The sequence below is a fragment of the Saimiri boliviensis genome, chromosome 5 (genome assembly GCF_048565385.1).
Source record: "Saimiri boliviensis isolate mSaiBol1 chromosome 5, mSaiBol1.pri, whole genome shotgun sequence".
NCBI lineage: Eukaryota > Metazoa > Chordata > Mammalia > Primates > Cebidae > Saimiri > Saimiri boliviensis.
Genome location: NC_133453.1, coordinates 149,582,960 through 149,600,482, shown reverse-complemented (window position 1 = coordinate 149,600,482; position 17,523 = coordinate 149,582,960). Strand labels below are relative to the sequence as shown.

The following is a 17,523-nucleotide window of genomic DNA, read 5'->3' as shown; positions in this document are numbered from 1 at the left end:
CCGCCTGCCTCGGCCTCCCAAAGTGCTGGGATTACAGAGGTGAGCCACTGTACCTGGCCGTAAACTGCTTATTCTTTATGCCAATTCACTGTCACGACAGATGATAATGATAGTTTTAAAAGTAAAATTCTGGTGGATACCAGAGCTGTTCACTTGTGACCCCATTTTGCTACTTACTGTGCAAATAGGAAGCATCACGTCACCCAGCGTCTTTCACTGCGTTTGCAATGAGGCCTTGGTAACATTTCCCCATTTCATGAAGGTTTATGAGAAGCTGATCAAATATAAAATGCCTTTCAATTATGGATGTTCCTGGGAGCTGTATGTAGCTTAAACTTAAAAATGAGTTTCTGTTGACTTCACCTCTATCTAATGAAGGTAAAAAGACTAGCCCTCTCACATAAGAACCACAGAGAATTAGTCTTCTGCTAAGGGCAAGAGTTTCAGGACAGCTGGCTGCAGCGATGCTGGGAAGCAAAACCCTATGTGGCAACACTAAAATGCTAAAACGTGGCCCACCGTGTGTCCCTCAATCATCTGTGCTTCCTCCGCATTCTCTCCATTAGGTCCTTACGTTAGGGTGAAGCTTCCAAATACCCTGGAAGGCATCTGCGCTACTCCGTTTGTGTTTGGACAAGAACAGGGTAGGAGGATACACTTGATATCCAGCCTGAAGAAATGTATAAACCAATGGAGGGAAACCCTGAGGACTGAGTTTATAAAGCTGGCTCCAGTAACCAATTGACTTCGTTTCTGTACATTTAGAAATAATATAGAAAACAGGCCTTGAAACGGGATTCATACCAAATGAATAAAGGTTTAAAACCTGTGCTAACAAGTTGTTTATAATTTAATCTGCCCCTTCTGTTAACAACATGACGTAATTTTGCAATTTCTCTCGACCACTCCATCAAATAGAGAGTAAAATGGATTTACTAGTCCAGCTAGCTGACAATCACAGAAAAGTATGTAGTAATCTAACATGATAAGATATAATAGAGAAAATCATTTATGGACTTGAAATTACTCTAAGACACAGGGATAATAATGTAAATCCCAGCAGCATAAATGAGAAACATTATCAAGATCAAGAGGAAATTTGAGGAAAAGCATTATATATTTCTTAATATCCGTATTCAGTTTAACTCTTTCCATTCAAGTTGGTATCTAATTTAGTTTTTGAGCTGAAGGGAAAATAATTCTATGGTATAATTTTAAAATAAATGGCCAGTTGGTTAATTGTATGGTTTGACTGTGTTCCCACCCAAATCTCATCTTGGAATTGCTCTCACAGGTCCTGCATGTGGTGGTAGGGACCCACTGGGAGGTCATTGAATCATGGGGGTGGGTCTGTCCCGTGCTGTTCTCATGATAGTAAATCTCACAGGATCTGATGGTTTTATAAAGGGGAATTCCCCTGCACACGTGCTCTTGCCTGCCATGTAAGATGTGACTTTATACTTCCTTTGCCTTCCGCCATGATTCTGAGGCCTCCCTAGCCATGTGGAACCATGTGAGTCCATTAAAGCTTTTCTTCTTTATATACTAACCAGTCTCAGGTATGTCTTTATTAGCAGTGTGAAAATGGACTCATACAGTTACTCATCCTATCAAAAGAACAATCAAAAAACACAAGACAAGTAAGTTCAGAAGATCACTATTTATCAACATTTGCTAAGAGGGCAGATCTCATGCTAAGCATTCTTTACTACCCCCACTCCCCCCCGACACACGCACAATGCAAAGGCATACAAGGAAACTTCTGGAAGTGATGAGTCTGTTTATTCTCTTGATTGTGGGGATGGTACTATTCCAGGTGTATGTCTATGTCCACACTCATCAAATTGTATACCTTGAAAATGTGCAGTGGTCTCTTCTGTATACGAAATATACCTCAATAAAGCTTTTTTTTAGAAAAAAGAATCTTTTAATAATTTTTGCTATTTTTACTGGCACCAAAATAGATAGATACATTTCAAAACAACAAAGAGATTATGGAAACCAGTTTTCTGTAGGCATGCTTTCTTCTTAGTCTTTTAGATTCAGGCTGTTTCATGTGCTCCCATGTCACTTCACTGAGGAAGAGGGAATTAGGACCCATGAGTATTTTTATAAGTACAGAGATATCACAAGCCTTGAAAATAGGCATATGATAAAATATTTTTCTGCAAAAGCAGCCAATAGAAAGTGAGGAAAATCAAGTAAGAGATTTATTACCCTTTGTAGAAAGTTAACTGCATTCATACAACGTGTGTGTGTGTGTATGTGTGTGTGTGTGTGTGTCTGTGTGTGTGTCTGTGTGTGCACGCCGTGGTCTGGTTGAGCATTAAGGACCTTACCGGAGTTTATCAAACATTAATTATTTTTTACATTTGAATAACAATAATACCTTGCTAACTGGTTTTGTAGTATGTTAATATTTTTAAATGCCCACCCCCTGTCCCGCTTTTTTAAGGATACAGTTGTGGGAAACAGAAGTGACAAAAAGGAACAGCAGAGTTCCCAGCAGCGTGACCCAGAAACCTTCTTCCTGCTCAGCTGTTGTCCAGCATCCGCCCCTCCTCTGGGGAGGACTCTGTAGCTGTGAGCACCCTCTAAGGACAGACACTTGGCAGACCGACTGTTCAGTGGTCCCTCTGCTCTGCTCTCAAGCAGAGCCTGTAAAACGTCTGCTCAAGGTAAGCAGGGATGATGCTGTCATTTTTGTCTACATTGAAACACCTACCACGGTCATTTTCAGCTCCCCTTCCTATGCCCCTCCCTTCAGGTGGGTAACCCCAATATTCAGTACCCTGAGCTATCTACCTCACTCAAGGTGTTCTTTGAAGGAAAGGGGAAGGATCTGACATTAGCTTTTTCTACTTATTGCTTAATTACTTCGTTAGAGTTTGATTAGATTTAATTAGATTAAACACAAATGTTCAGGAAAAGCATCTGAATTTGGGGCTTTTTCTCTCTCACTGTGGAATGATGGATTTTTGTCTTCATTGGTGAAAAGAGTTTGAAGTATTTATAAGAAAGAGAAAAAATATCCTGGGAAACAAGAGACTTTTTGCCTTCTTGCTCAAGTAGAATTAAAAAGAAACTTGAAAAGATGACAGGGAGAAAATTCTGATTTTTTTTTGTTTTTTTTTTGTTTTTTTGAGGCGGAGTTTCGCTCTGGTTACCCAGGCTGGAGTGCAATGGCGCGATCTCGGCTCACCGCAACCTCCGCCTCCTGGGCTCAGGCAATTCTCCTGCCTCAGCCTCCTGAGTAGCTGAGATTACAGGCACGCGCCACCATGCCCAGCTAATTTTTTGTACTTTTAGTAGAGACGGGGTTTCACCATGTTGACCAGGATGGTCTCGATCTCTTGACCTCGTGATCCACCCACCTCGGCCTCCCAAAGTGCTGGGATTATAGGCGTGAGCCACCGCGCCCGGCCAAAAATTCTGATTTTTGAAGTTCTTTCTCCAAAACGCCCTCTCTTCTGAGAAGAGTGAGTGAAAGATGGGCTCTTCGACGTGTAGTGCCGGGAACTACATGTGGAAACGTTTGGGAAGCAGGAGTTTGACCCATCCAAGTCTATGTCAGTCCCTTCTTTACAGATGCAATTCCACCCCGCTCTATTCCATGGTTGTAAACGCTGTACTTTCTGCTACGTGTTCATGTTGTTTGCATTACGTCTTGGAATTCTTTCATTTGTTTAGTGGATGTTAACTGAGTGTCCACCTTAGAATTAGACAAAACCAAAAATAGACAAAGGCGTTTTTTACCATCATGGATCTTATATGCGAGCATTAAAAAGTCCAATGCCAAGCAGCAAGCGTAGTCACAGGCAGATGACATGGTGTATTAGAAGGTGTCAGAGCCAAGGAGAAGGGCAGCCGGGTGATGTGCTCGGGGTTCTCAGGGCCCTTGCTATGGGATGGTCCGGAAGGGACTCACGGAAGAGGACATTGGTGACAACGTTGAGGGGTTTAGCCACACAGACATCCGAGGGATGGGGGTTCCAGGCTGCGGGAAGAGCGGGCAGAGGCTCAGGACACAAGATGCCTGGTGTGCTCCAAGGACGGAGCATGTGGCTGGAGCTGAGAGGCCCAGGCAAAAGCACACAGAAGGCTTTGGGGATGCTGGAGGGGCCGAGGGATGCGGGGCCTCCTCAGCCACCGTGAAGATTTAGACTTTCACTCTGAGTGGGACTAAGAGGCGCCCCAGAGAGTTTTGAGCGGGGAGTGAATCCCATGATCTAGCTTTCTTTTAATAACCATCACCTGGCTACTGTCCTGAGGCAAGGACAGTTACGGGGCGAGGACGTAAGCGGAGAGGCCAGTTAGAAGGCATTACAGCAATCCAGGAGAAAGATGGCACTAGCTTTCACCGGTATCATTGCAATAGGGGTGGCAGGAAGTGCTTGGATTCTAGACATATTTTTATTTTATTTCTTTATTTTAGAAATAGGGCCTTGCCTCGTCACCCAGGCTGGAGTGCAGTGATGCGGTCGTGGTTCACTGCAGCCGAGAACTCCTGGGCTCAAGCGATCCTCCCACCTCAGCCTGCAGAGTAGCTAGGTCTGCAGGTGTGCGCCACCACACCCAGGTAAATTTTTCATAACTGCTGTAGAAATGGGACCTCACTACGTTGTCTTGAACTCCTGGTCTCAAACGACCCTTCCTCCTCAAGCCTCCTAAATTGCCAGGGTTCTAGGCTTGAGCCACAATGCCTGGCCTGCATGCTATGTTTAATCCAGTAGGACTTCCGGATGGATTGGAAATCAGGTGTGAGGGGAGAGGAGTCAGGGATGATTTCAAGGTTTGAGGACCGAACGACAAGAGGGATGAAGAGAGAGAGAGAGAAATTTGTAAATAGAGGTTTGCTGGAAGGGACCAGGAGCTCACTGTTGGACCTGACCAAGCTGAGGCGTTAGACGTCCAGGTGCAACTGTGAAAGAGATCTAGGGCCCAGGAGAGATGGCAGAGCTGAAGACACGATTTCGAGTCACCAGCATATATATGACACTTAAAACCAGGACAGGGGATGAGACAGAAAAGAGAAGAGGACCCAGGACTGAGACCTGGAACACTCTCATTTTAATAGGTCAGAATGATGAAGAAGAATTAACAAAAAAGCCTGAAAAGGCGTAGCCTGTGAAGTAGGAGGTTAGCCAGGCAAGTATGATCTCCTGGAAGCCAAGTGAATCTCTCCCCCACGGAGAGGAAACAAGACTGGACGTAGGGTTGGATTTCCAGCTCGGCTGCTTGCTTGGTTGACACTGACACCATGAATGATGACGCTTTTTTGCAGTGCTTTCAAGTTTCATAGCTCTTACATATACTCTCTAATTTTATACTCAAACAGGATGAGGTAGGTAGTCAGGCATTAGATTGACCGTTTTGTAGATGCAAAGTCTGAGGTGCAGAAAGATTAAGTGATTGGCTTTAGGGTTTTGGATTTTTTCACTCCCATAAAAGAAAGAGCCAGAATTAGAACAGTCTTTCAAGTTGAGACGCTCGTTCTTTCTTCCACCACTTGCAGCCACAACATCTGACTTCACCGTTTTTCAATCCAGTTGGGACTGGCCTGTGGGTTTGGTATGGCTGCAGGTGCATTGAAAGCTCCCTGATCCTCAGGACGCTCTGGCCTAAATTCAATCCACTAGTTTATAAATTCTGAGTGCCTCCCTTGCTTTTCTGCTGCCCTGAAGGGCCTGTACTCTCCGAATGTTTATAAAGTGTCTATGAATGCACAAACAGTCTTGAAATATTAACGAAGATTTCCAGGAAGTGTCAAAGAACTGCTCCAGAGCAAGAATTATCTGGGCATCACAGTGTAGGGGTTGAAAGCCCACGGGCCAGACTCTTCTTATTCAAATCCTGGCTCCACTCAATACTGTGTTAGGTGTTAGGATTTGAGGAGAGTTATTTAAATCTCTCTATACCAAAAAATTTCTCATCTGTAAAATGGAATGAGAATAAGACAAATAAATAGAAACTCACAGAGGTTTGAAATGCGGAAAATGAGATGATACCTGTAAAGCATTTCGAATGAATCTAACACCACGTAGTCGGTGAATTCTAGATCTTGTTATTTCTGTTCCTCTGGTATAAATCAGTTTCTTGCCAAAAGGTAGGTTTCAATCAGTGTCTCGTAAGAGGAAAAATAAGAGAATGAATAAATAAAGCCTGATCAGTAGGTATTGCAGCAATATTTTGAAGAAAATTAGAAGGTATGCTTAGTGCCATTTGAGTCCAAACTAATGTCCCCTTGAAGAAAAGGAATTTAGCTAAGAGCTTACTGTGACTGCGTCCAAAGCAAGAATGCCAAGCCTTGAAGGGAAGGTGAGACAGGAGGTGGGGCAGGTAGAGGGGGCATCTGAGCATCCACAGAGGTGCAGCAGGTAGAGGGGCATCTGAGCATCCACAGAGGTGCAGCAGGTAGAGGGGGCATCTGAGCATCCACGGAGGTGGAGCAGGTAGAGGGGGCATCTGAGCATCCACGGAGATGGAGCAGGTAGAGGGGCATCTGAGCATTCACGGAGGTGCAGCAGGTAGAGGGGCATCTGAGCATCCACGGAGGCTGCATATGTGCGGATCCCTGCACTTCTGCTCCTGCTAACACGCATGAGAAACGGATTTTGGAGGCCGTAGAAACTGGAGACAGAATGCATGTGGAAAATGAATCCATGAGTCCATAAATGTAAGTTAAATTATTTGATTTATCTTCCTTTTATACTTTCCTGGAAGTAAAGATTTTTTTCCCCTCTATTCTGTATACAGAATAGGTTACAGAGTAGGAAAATAGTTTAAAAAAAAATTAAAGTGGAATATTTACCAGTGAGATGAGGGGAGAAAATGGAACTTAGGTATTACAAAAATTGGATAATCACTTCTAAAAATTCTGAGAGAGGTCTATTTCTTGGCAAACAGTCATGCCATTTTTGGCTCTGATAAAGACCCTTATTTCACTCTGTAAATTTCTATACCTAAGGCATGACTTTGGAGAAATAGGAACTTATATTTCAATTCAAGTTCTGTCATTTCTTGCTAGATAACTTTGATCTTTTAAAAATAAATCTCTCTGGCCACCACTTTTCTTATCTGTAATATGAAATATTAATCCTAATTAAGAGAATTATATTGAAGACTTAAATACAAAATCTTAGGAAAAGAACCCAGTGATACATACCTGCCTAATTTAAACTCAGTGTTAAGTCTCTCTCACTTCCCACAATAGATAACACATTTAAATTTATATTTGAAGTGCTAGTCAAAAAATGTCAAAAGGGAAGACATTCTAAACTTCTGTCAATGAATTCAGGCTTCCTCTCTGTATGCCGAACATACTGGGCCCTGTCCTCTGTTGTGCCATGTATTGACTTGAATTATAATTATTTACACATCTGCGTATAATTTGGGGTATATACCTTTAAGCTATGGAACCGAACTGTGGCTGATTCAGTAACAAAAGAGGGGGGTTTATTCGTAGAATATTATTCCTTCTTGAAACTCTACTAAAAAGAAGTAAAGACTTTTTAAAGGCATAAACTCATAATTCCGAAGGATTGAAAGATGAGAAATCAGCCATCAAATGATGGGAACCAGAAAGCAGAACAAGAGCGGTAATGGACTAAGAAGACCTAAGAAATGTAAATTATAAGCCAGCACAGAGGAATTACGTAATCCCGCAGAGCTCTTACCCTTCTGAATACATAAAACCCAAGAGCTGGGGTTTGGGTGAGATTACAAGGCACTTCTCTGAGGAAGATAATAAATCCCAAAGCTAAGGGTGGAGGGTTGTATAAAATAAACCCTAAACATCCTGACAGTTCTGGATTACCAAATACAGTTCCCTAACCAGATCATTGTACAGTGAAATTTACAGTTAACAAGCTCTCACTGTGTGTAGAGAACTTCCAACCAGCTTTGTAGTGACTCAGCTTTAAATATGGCAGACAATCGGGGATTATCATACATGTGAGGAGAGTCTCTAACATGAAAGGGATCTAAACAAAGAGAAAGAAGCCACTTGGAAGAAACAGACTATGCATGGCACAGAGACTGGCATCCCCAAAGTCAGCGGGTAGCCACGCCGTCAGAGGAAAAAGAGCAGACTTCACACTTACAAACGTGACAATAGTGTGCTATGCGAAAGGCGGAGACAGACATTCAGAGGAAAAGCAGTGCTTTCAGAAACTGAAAATGTGTTGCAAATACTAAAAACTCCGTGGACGGCTTCAAAGATAAAGTTGAGAAAATCTCCCAGAAATAAGCCTCAAAAGGAGCCTAATTTAATGGAAAGAAAAAAAGACAAGAGTATTAAAGATCAGTTTCAGAAAGTTTAATAGCCAAATAACAAAAGTTCCAAAAATAGAAACAAGAAATGTGAAGAAAATTATCTCATTTGAGGAATATTTAAAGACTCCTTCCAGAAATGGAAGAAGGTAAATTTACAGACTGAAAGATCCTGTGAGTGCTTGGCAAAATGGGACAAAAATAGACGCAAATCCAGGCACATTCTTATGAAATGTAGGAACGCTAGGAAGAAAGAGAACATTCTAAAAGAATTTAGAAGAAGACAAGGCAAAAGCAGGTATAGACAAAAGGTTAAAAATCACAATGGCTCCAGGCTTCTCAGCATCAACACCACAGTCTCAACAATGCTTGTGCAGCACCCTTAAAATTCTGAAGGAGGACGAATCCCAAACTCAACTCTATAGTCAACGAAGTATAATTACAAATAAAATAAACTTGACAGATTCAAATATTCAGAGTTTCAAAAAAATTTACCTACCACGAATCCTCTCTCAGAAAGCTATTGAAGAACATGACCTCCCCAAATGAAAAAATAATTCAGGGAGATAACAGTGCAGTCCAAGGAACGCAGAATCCCAAGGAAGATGGGGAGGGCCACTCGAAACAGCAGCTGAGGACCAGGCCTCTTTAGAAAGAACCAGCCTCAGTGGAGAACTCAGAAGGTTTCCCAAGAGAGGCCGTCCGAAAGACAGAACTGATATTATGTGTTGTTTTCAAGGAGATTCAGACAGTGAAGGGAGAGGTTAGGATGTATATGTGGTAATGAAAAGCTAAGCAAACAATGACAAAAATATGATTATCATATTAAAAAATTCAGAAAAAAATATCATTATAGTATAGATGAGTATACACTACAGGTTTCAGCTCTAAAAAATATTTAACACTGATCCAACCAAAAAAAGGATTATATTTTGGATCTATTTAACTCTACTGGAAGAGTAGATGAATGAAATGTACACATGTGTGTAAGGAGGTGGTGAGAGACTTCTGTGTTCCATTCAGTACAATCAATCGTGTTCTTTTAAAAAAAAAAATTCAAAAAAATATTTTTAAACTGCATATAATTGTACATATTCATGGGATACATAATAAGGTTGCAATGCATGTAATATATGGTGATCAGGATAATCCTATTGGCATAGCCACCATCTCACACATTTATATTTCTTTGGATTGGAATAATTCAATACCCTCCTTCTTGCTGTTTGAAACTGCATAATATAGTTGGCTGTAGCCATCTCACAGTGCAGCAGAACATAACTTAGGCCTCCCATCTATCTGTAGTTTTGAGTTTTTTTCAACTCTCTCCCTATCCCCTCCCAGCTTGTAGGATCTTTATTTTACTTTTTTCTAACTTCTGTGAGATCAACCTTTTTTTCGTTTCAATATATGAGTGAGAACATGCCCGCCTTGCTTTTAACCCTCTTTCTCCCCTTAGCTCTATGGCATCCTTAAACTTCTCCTGCAATCTCTGCTTATTTAGGGGTTCCTCGGTCCTTCATCTATACCTAATATTATTTGGGGCCCTTTCTCTTCTATTTCTATACCTGGTTATTAATAATCTCATGTACTTTTATTTCAGCTGTCAGTTGAAAGCTGACAACGCTAAAATTTGAAATCTGCAGTCGAGGCTCTACAGCCAGCTTTAGCCTCACGTTGCTGCTCATTTTCTCAAGGGCACCTCTGCGCGGGCACACTCGTGACCTTCTGTACAGCAACGGAGTCGTGCCCGTGCCTGTCCTCCCCCTGCGGATTTTACCTTCAGTGACACCATCACGTCACTGAGTCTACATCTTTGATTTTGTCGTCTTTTAAAGATAGTCAGAGCTACACGCAGAAGTGCCATCTTCTGTCCCTCCCGCTCCCTCAATCCCCATATCTGTCCTTTCAGCCTCGACATTGTTTTTAATCTCCGAATGAGTTTTCCAGTCTGTCTCCCTCTTTCCGCCCTCACAGACACTCTTACTTGCAGACTTGGCTGCTACCCGTCTGGACGCGTCAACCAGCCGCCTGCCTGTGCCCCGCCCCCACCCTCTCTCCATTCAACACAATGGTGAGTTTTCATGTAAATTACAACTTTGGTCATGTCTATTAATTCGTTTGGAAGGATGATTTTACTATAAGGTAATGTTTAAACTCCATCTCCAAGCATATAGACTCTTGCGTAATTTGAACCCTGGCTGGCTTTTGACCCTCGCCCTTGTGCGTGTTTCTACACACACACCGTGGTTTCTTGCCTCCAGCGCTTGCCTTCTGGGCTTCACCCCATTCGTGGAGTAATATTCCTGGCACATAAAAAGTTTCAGCAAATATGTATTGGAAAGGAAGGAGAAATAAAGTGGAAAAAGTAGAATGGAAGAACACCTTTCCCCTTTCTAACTTCTCTGTGTTTCTTTTCAAACCTGGGTCACTCGTTCATGCCTCTCAGTACTCAGCTTTCAAATGATCACATCCTGGAAGCCTTCTTTGATTCCTTCCCCAAGGCCAATAAAAATATCTTCTTTTCTGGCAAAAATTAGTGTGTACGACTCTACACTGTATTTACCGTGTTATACGGTATTGCAATTCTACCAGATCGTGAATTGTTTAAAGGCAGGGCAACCATGCAGTCTCCATTTTAGGGTCACAAAAAGGCTTTGCATGTAAAGAAAGTTGGTGAATGTTTTGGGAATCAATTTTTAACTTTTACAGATACTGCCAAGACACATGACAAGTGACAAAGCTGAACAGTAATTTCAGAAACCTGAGACGTGTCCCCAGAGCAGCGGGCTGTCAGGGGGCTTTGCCATCTTCTGACCTCAGGCTGCTCCACTTTAGAGGACCACAGCCTACGATTCACATCAGATAAGTAAGCATCATTTATGCATCTATAAATCCTGTGTTAATTTAAGGATTTTAAAAATTCTAGATGAAGTCTTTTAGAAAATCAGAACAATTGAAGCAGCATCATTTTGAGAATGAAATAGATTCAGGAAATACACTCTGTGGCTGTGTTTATTAGTAATCACAGGTTATAGAGATAATAGAATAATACAGGCTTCAAAAGGACAAATAGATTCAATATCTTCAGGGCCCAGCATAAGTCATTTAAGATGACATTATAATCATTGATTTTATTTTTATTTCACTTCCATCATCAAAGGAAATTCTTCTGCTTGGTGGATACACAAATTCAACATTTTCTCAGCAATTTCACTCCAAGCGATCATTAAATAATGTACAGGGGAAAAAAAAACATGCAAATGGTGGTTGTTTTAAATTATTGACTTCAAGATTTGTGGCACGGTTATCACTCTTTCCCCAGTGAGTTAGTATAGGAAAAACGGTGTATAAGGCAATAGAATGAAGTAAGAGTGAGAGAAATTTCCAACCTTCTATCACTTCAGCCAACAGACTAGACAGAACAGAACTGAACTTTGATTTTGTCGTCTTTTAAAGATAGTCAGAGCTACACGCAAGCAATCTGAACACACCGTGCTGAAAACAGTCAGCGCATGTTCTATTAATAGATGATGCTCCCTACCTCAGTGGTGACCAAATGGCTGTTTTTAGCCTGGTAGATGTTTCTGACGCTACTCTCCTTCCCGAGCCTTAATTATTTGCTAGCTGTTTTCTGCCTTTCTGTTCTCCACATGGTAGCTGTCTACTCGTCTGTCCAGCTTGGGAATTCAATGCCAACGGTGCCACCATAGCAAGATAGGAGGAATGAATAGATGTTGAATAACCGCCAACCTTTGAAGGAAGAAAGTTGGCTTTGGTAGTTTGCTGAGAATAGCTTGCTCAGAATATGCATTGTCAATTGGTAACCGTGTAAAAGTGAATTCTTGACCTCATTGCATTCTTCTATTTAATCGGTCTTTTAAAGAATACTTTATACGACAATACAGATCAGGCACCCATGGGATCTAAATGACAAATCAGTTCCAGCTTAGGCTGGTCTGTCACAGATGCAAAGGCTCAGCATCCAGGCCACCTTCTCACCAGGTCTTATATCCTTATGTCACTGAATGTGCTTTAAACCCCTGACCATTTTAGGAAGGAATTTAGCATGCATGAAGGGTAGGGCACAAAGGTTGAAAGACAAAAAGACACAGAGATAAGCAGAGTTTCTTCAGCAACGTCAAGGAATTAAGACTTTATCTTGCATGTCTAAGACGAATTACCCAAGAGAAGTTGTTTAAAAGGGAGTAAAAAGCAAAGCTAGAGCTTGTTTTTTGCTTTTTTTTTTTGAGACAGAGTTCCGCTCTCGTTACCCAGGCTGGAGTGCAATGGCGCGATCTCGGCTCACCACCACCTCCGCCTCCTGGGTTCAGGCAATTCTCCTGCCTCAGCCTCCCGAGTAGCTGGGATTACAGGCACACGCCACCATGCCCAGCTAATTTTTTGTATTTCTAGTAGAGACGGGGTTTCACCATGTCGACCAGGATGGTCTCGATCTCTTGACCTCGTGATCCACCCGCCTCGGCCTCCCAAAGTGCTGGGATTACAGGCGTGAGCCACTGCGCCCGGCCAGCTAGAGCTTGTTAAAGGAAAACAGTGTAGACTTGAGTTCCTGCAGCTGGAACTATCAAAAATGTGTTTGTTCATTCAGAAAGCATACACACTTATTGTCGGTCTGCCTAAGTCACATACTGCAGTAACAGTAGGACTGTGGTGATGAACAGTATTGACAGGATCTCTAGTCTCATGATTAAATCAAATACAAAATCCCAATATGTCAATGAATACAATATGAAAAGGAAAATAAACAGTGTATGACAGCACTTAAGAAGGGAACTTAATCCAATCATGGAGGGAGGAGTAGACAGAGTGGGCTTCCCGGAAAGGAATCATCATGTTCACATATTAATTTGCTGAAGGAAAGTCAGGAAGTGTAGAGCGGAATGCCCCGGCATGCACGCAGGATGTATACTAGAGAAAGGGTGGGTCCTTTTAGGAAGAAGTTCAGCGCAGATAAAGGGTAGAAATGTTGAAAGACAAAAGACATGGAGGATCACAGTGCTCTGAGAATCATAGATGAAGGATCACTATTTTTTCTATTTTAGGTGAATCGGAGGTGAAGCATCGCTGTTTTAGGTGAATCGGAGATGAAGCATCAGTGTTCTAGGTGAATTGTAGATGAAGCATCACTGTTTTAGGTGAATCGGAGGTGAAGGATCACTGTTTTAGGTGAATCGGAGATGAAGGATCACTGTTTTAGGTGAATCGGAGGTGAAGCATCACTGTTTTAGGTGACCCAAGAGAGGGCGTTTAAAATGGAACGTCAAAGAGGTAAGACTTTATCCTAAAAGCAATGAAAAGTGACACAAGGGTTTTATGGAAGAAAATCCTGTGACATAGTCATGATTTATTAAGATGTCTCCAGATCTATGTGAAATACAATTTGAAAAAGAAATGAAATTGTTTTTGTAATGCAGTTAAGAGAAAGAAGGGCATGAACCTGCATAATGTTGGTGGAGGCAGAAAGAAATAGATGTAATACAGAATATTTAGGAGGTAACTCTGCCAAGATTTGGTGAAAGATTTAACATGAAGAAGAGGAATACTGTCCAAGGTTTGGCTTGAGCATACGACTTGGAGATAGTATCATCATCTTAGACATAGAAGCTAGGTAGTTAAGCAGGAAGAGGAACTTTTGAGTCGGAGACTGGAGTATCTGTGGGACATACACGTGGTGAAAGCCTGTAGTGTAAAGCTCGCAAGAACAATTTGGGTTGAGAAATAAAGGTTTGCGGTCAGTATAGAGATTGCAAGTAGACCTGTGGAGTAAAGTGTGCAGAGTTGGAAAAAGTCGTTGGGGCCACAGAAATAGGGGCAAAGCAGAAGAAGAGACATGTACGCGGGAGGTTTGGCAGCTACGGCCAGAAAGGTTAGAGAAAGGGGTCATGATTATTTTTCCTTCTCAAGAAGAGAATACTCAACAGGGTCAAATACAATGAAAACATCAGGAAAGATGATGAGTGGTAATGTGCAGTTAGTAATACCATTATATATTTATAGTGTTTTAACCAGGTTTTTTTTTACATCCTTAGCATATCAGTTGTCTTTATTTTTTCTCTTTATACCCCACCTCTGGTCATAATAATGAACTTTATAAAAATAATACCATCTCGACCTTGTCTTCAGACCCAGAGCTACATTCTCTACCCATAACATGTCAATCAATGTCAAACACATTTGCCAGAAACATTCTTCCCTGCCTGTAGCCTTGAATTTTTCTGGTTTTAGAAAACTGGTTTTCTAGTTTCTGTCTGAAGAAAAAAAAATATGAGCTTAGACTAGTGGAAAATATATTTCATTTGAGTTTAAGCATAGTTGCCAGTTCAAATGATTTTTAGAATAATTATTTTCACCTATCTTGACAATTTCTCAAGCAGTCAATCAGAACATCAGTGCTATGAAGCAGACGGCCCAAATAGAGAAAACATTTTTAAAAAATGTTCATATGTTATTACTTTGACATAACCCTAAGTTCAACACAAGTGCACATATTAATGAGAAAAGAGTCTTCTCTGATATTTCACTCTTCTGAAATGTATAAAACATGCCTTTCTATGATCCAGAATTCTGGTTTTAATGATTTTTAACATATGATCAAGTCTAATCTCTCTAAATTTTATAAAATCCCCTAATAAACTGAGAAGAGGAAAAATTACAATATTTCAATAGTTCTATCTTGGCTCTAGTGAATAATGACAAGTCGGTTTTGGCAAAGACGTGAGTAATGAAAATCTTTGCATATGAGCAAGAAATGCAGACTGTAATACTAGATTTCTTTTAGTGAGACAGAATTCCAAATATAAGGCGAGACTATAAATATGTGAATACACTGGGGACTAATTTAAAAGTTTTGAACTCTACTTATTTATGGAACAAAACGTTCTCAGGGGTGTTCTTAGTAGTGTCCCTGGCTGTATCTCCTGTCTAGCTCCGTGCCACACACAGTGCACAAAAGGTTTTCCTTTGGTGGCAAAAATCACTTGCCAATTTGTGTGATCAGTTTTCCTGGTGAACACCAATTACATGCAACAGCACAATGTCTGTCACTGCAGCTAGGAAAAGAAAGTGTCCCAATGGATCTACTGTCAAAGTAAATTAAGTCCTGTTTAAATATCTACAGTGATTGCATTTTTTGTAAACTTTGTTTCATTTCTGAGCTCTGTCCGAAGCTGGCAGGAGTAGGGCGGGAGAGGTGGAGGAACACCGGGAAAGAAAAATCTGAGCTTCCCTTCAACGAAGGGGGGAGTGTCATCTCAGGATGCTGGGGAAGCGCCTCCGTGAAGATGGCTTCTTCCAGAGAGTGAGGACTAGGTCCCAGCGGGATGAAAAGTCTGGATCATTCTAGAGTGTTCTCCTTATTCCTTCTGGGCACAAAAATAAGATGTGATGCAGCCATTTCTGTAACACCAAAATTAGATGATTATTTTAATTAGCAGAATATGGGAGTGAGAGCCAGCTGTTTGACGCCCTCAGTCACCCTTCCTTCTCTGTCTCGTCCTTCCTGACGCTTTTCTTCTACATGTGTGCAGAGTGTTTTGTCACGGCAGGGTATTCACCTGAGTGAATACGGATGAAGACAATTCCATTGTGTGTCTTTATGAAACGATTACGTTATGCCTTCATATTTATTAAACATGTGTAACATTTTCTCCTGATTTTTTGCTACGGGTGAGAGATGTTCTAAATTTACCAACACCACCTTACTGTATTTTTTTTTTTTCGGGAAAATGCATCACAGATAAAAAAAATCATAGCCAAGCGAAATCTTCCTTCCTTCCTTCCCTCCGTCCCTCCCTCCCTCCCTCCCTCCCTCCTTCCTTCCCTCCCTCCCTCCCTCCCTCCTTTCTTTCTCCCTCCCTCCCTCCCTTCTGTTTTGTCTTGTTTTAAATAACAGTATGAGTTAGATATAGATCAAACGTGGCATGGAAGTAGTATTGGTTAGCATAGGATAGATGTTTCAATTCGTTTAATATTTAATTATCCATCCTATGACCTCTTGAAAAACAGGCGTGAGTGGGGTGCTGTTTCTTATTACCCGTACGCTGAGTACCCTGCTCTAGTACAGTTGCCATGGATACAGCTTGCTGAGCTTCCACAGACCTTGACTCTCAAGTGTTGACGGGGAGTTGATAGACTGAAGCCACATGTCAGACAACACCGAGTTGTGCTTGCTGAAAGCCGGGCAGGGTGGGCACAGTGGAACTCCGCGTCCCGTTCTGGGTGTGCTCTGATAAGATTAGCAAAAGCCATTGCTGGCTCAGTTACCCCTCACTGCCTTTTTGGGGGACAAGGAGAGCTGGAAGGTGGGAGGCCAGTGCAGAGAGTTGGCAGATGAAGCTAGTCCATAAACCTAATAAGCCTCTGAGTAGAAACTGAAGTAGGAAGACTATAACCAGGGTAATTTAGGAAAGTACATGCAGTTTGTGAAAATCTCAGCTCCGTCAGCTTTAAGCACCACGGTTTATGTAGACCATAAGCTCGCTGAGACCTGCGACCAGGTTTCATTCATTTCAGAGCTTCCCAAATAACTCAGCAGCACGCCGCAGCCAGTCCGTGGCCCGTCATCACATGCCGAATTAAATGCATGCTTTTCTGCCAGCTTTTCTCCATTTCCTTAATCAGAAAATAAAGATCCACTGTGCCAAATCCTATCGGGAAGAGTGATTTTCAAAATAGCTGACCCACAGGGCTCTGACTTCAACCCTGAGGGTGGGCTTTGAGGATGGCCACAGGTCAGAAGCAGGTCCTGGAAGCCTCCTGCTCTCTTGGAGACTGACCGTCACCCAGGACTGCTGGGGAGGACCCAGGTGAGGGGCCAGGGACCGACGGAGCCGGTACACAGGCATGTGAGAGCACCAGCCTCCTGCCAGTTGAGTGTGGATGTGTTGGGGTATTTTCACAGCCACCCTGCCTGTGGGGTGCTGCCTGGAACCTCCCTGGGGTGCATTCACATCATGAACACTTACGCCCGCCAGATTCTACCATATTCATAAATTCGTCTCCTTGAAAACGTTAAATATCTGGCAAAAGAGGCATGTCGTGAGCAGGATCTCCACTTTCTCAGTTACCTCTATGATCAGTGAGCAGAGCCCTACGCCAGGGCCCAGCATGCAGGGAGAAGACTGTGCCATCTCCGGAGGCTGAGCAGTGCCCAGGATTGACAGGGTGAAGTCTGGTGGTGGTTATGTTGGACAGGGGACAGTGACTCTGTCTCAGAGTCAGCCCGTCCGT

General features: G+C 42.2%; 1 long non-coding RNA gene across 1 annotated transcript; it reads left to right on the top strand.

Annotated features, from left to right (window-relative positions):
* Positions 1 to 10,179: 10,179 nt before the first annotated feature.
* Positions 10,180 to 14,166, top strand: LOC141584489 (uncharacterized). The gene is made up of 3 exons (XR_012517563.1): positions 10,180 to 10,345; positions 10,984 to 11,140; positions 13,338 to 14,166. It is a non-coding gene; the product is annotated as an uncharacterized LOC141584489 (long non-coding RNA).
* Positions 14,167 to 17,523: the final 3,357 nt, after the last annotated feature.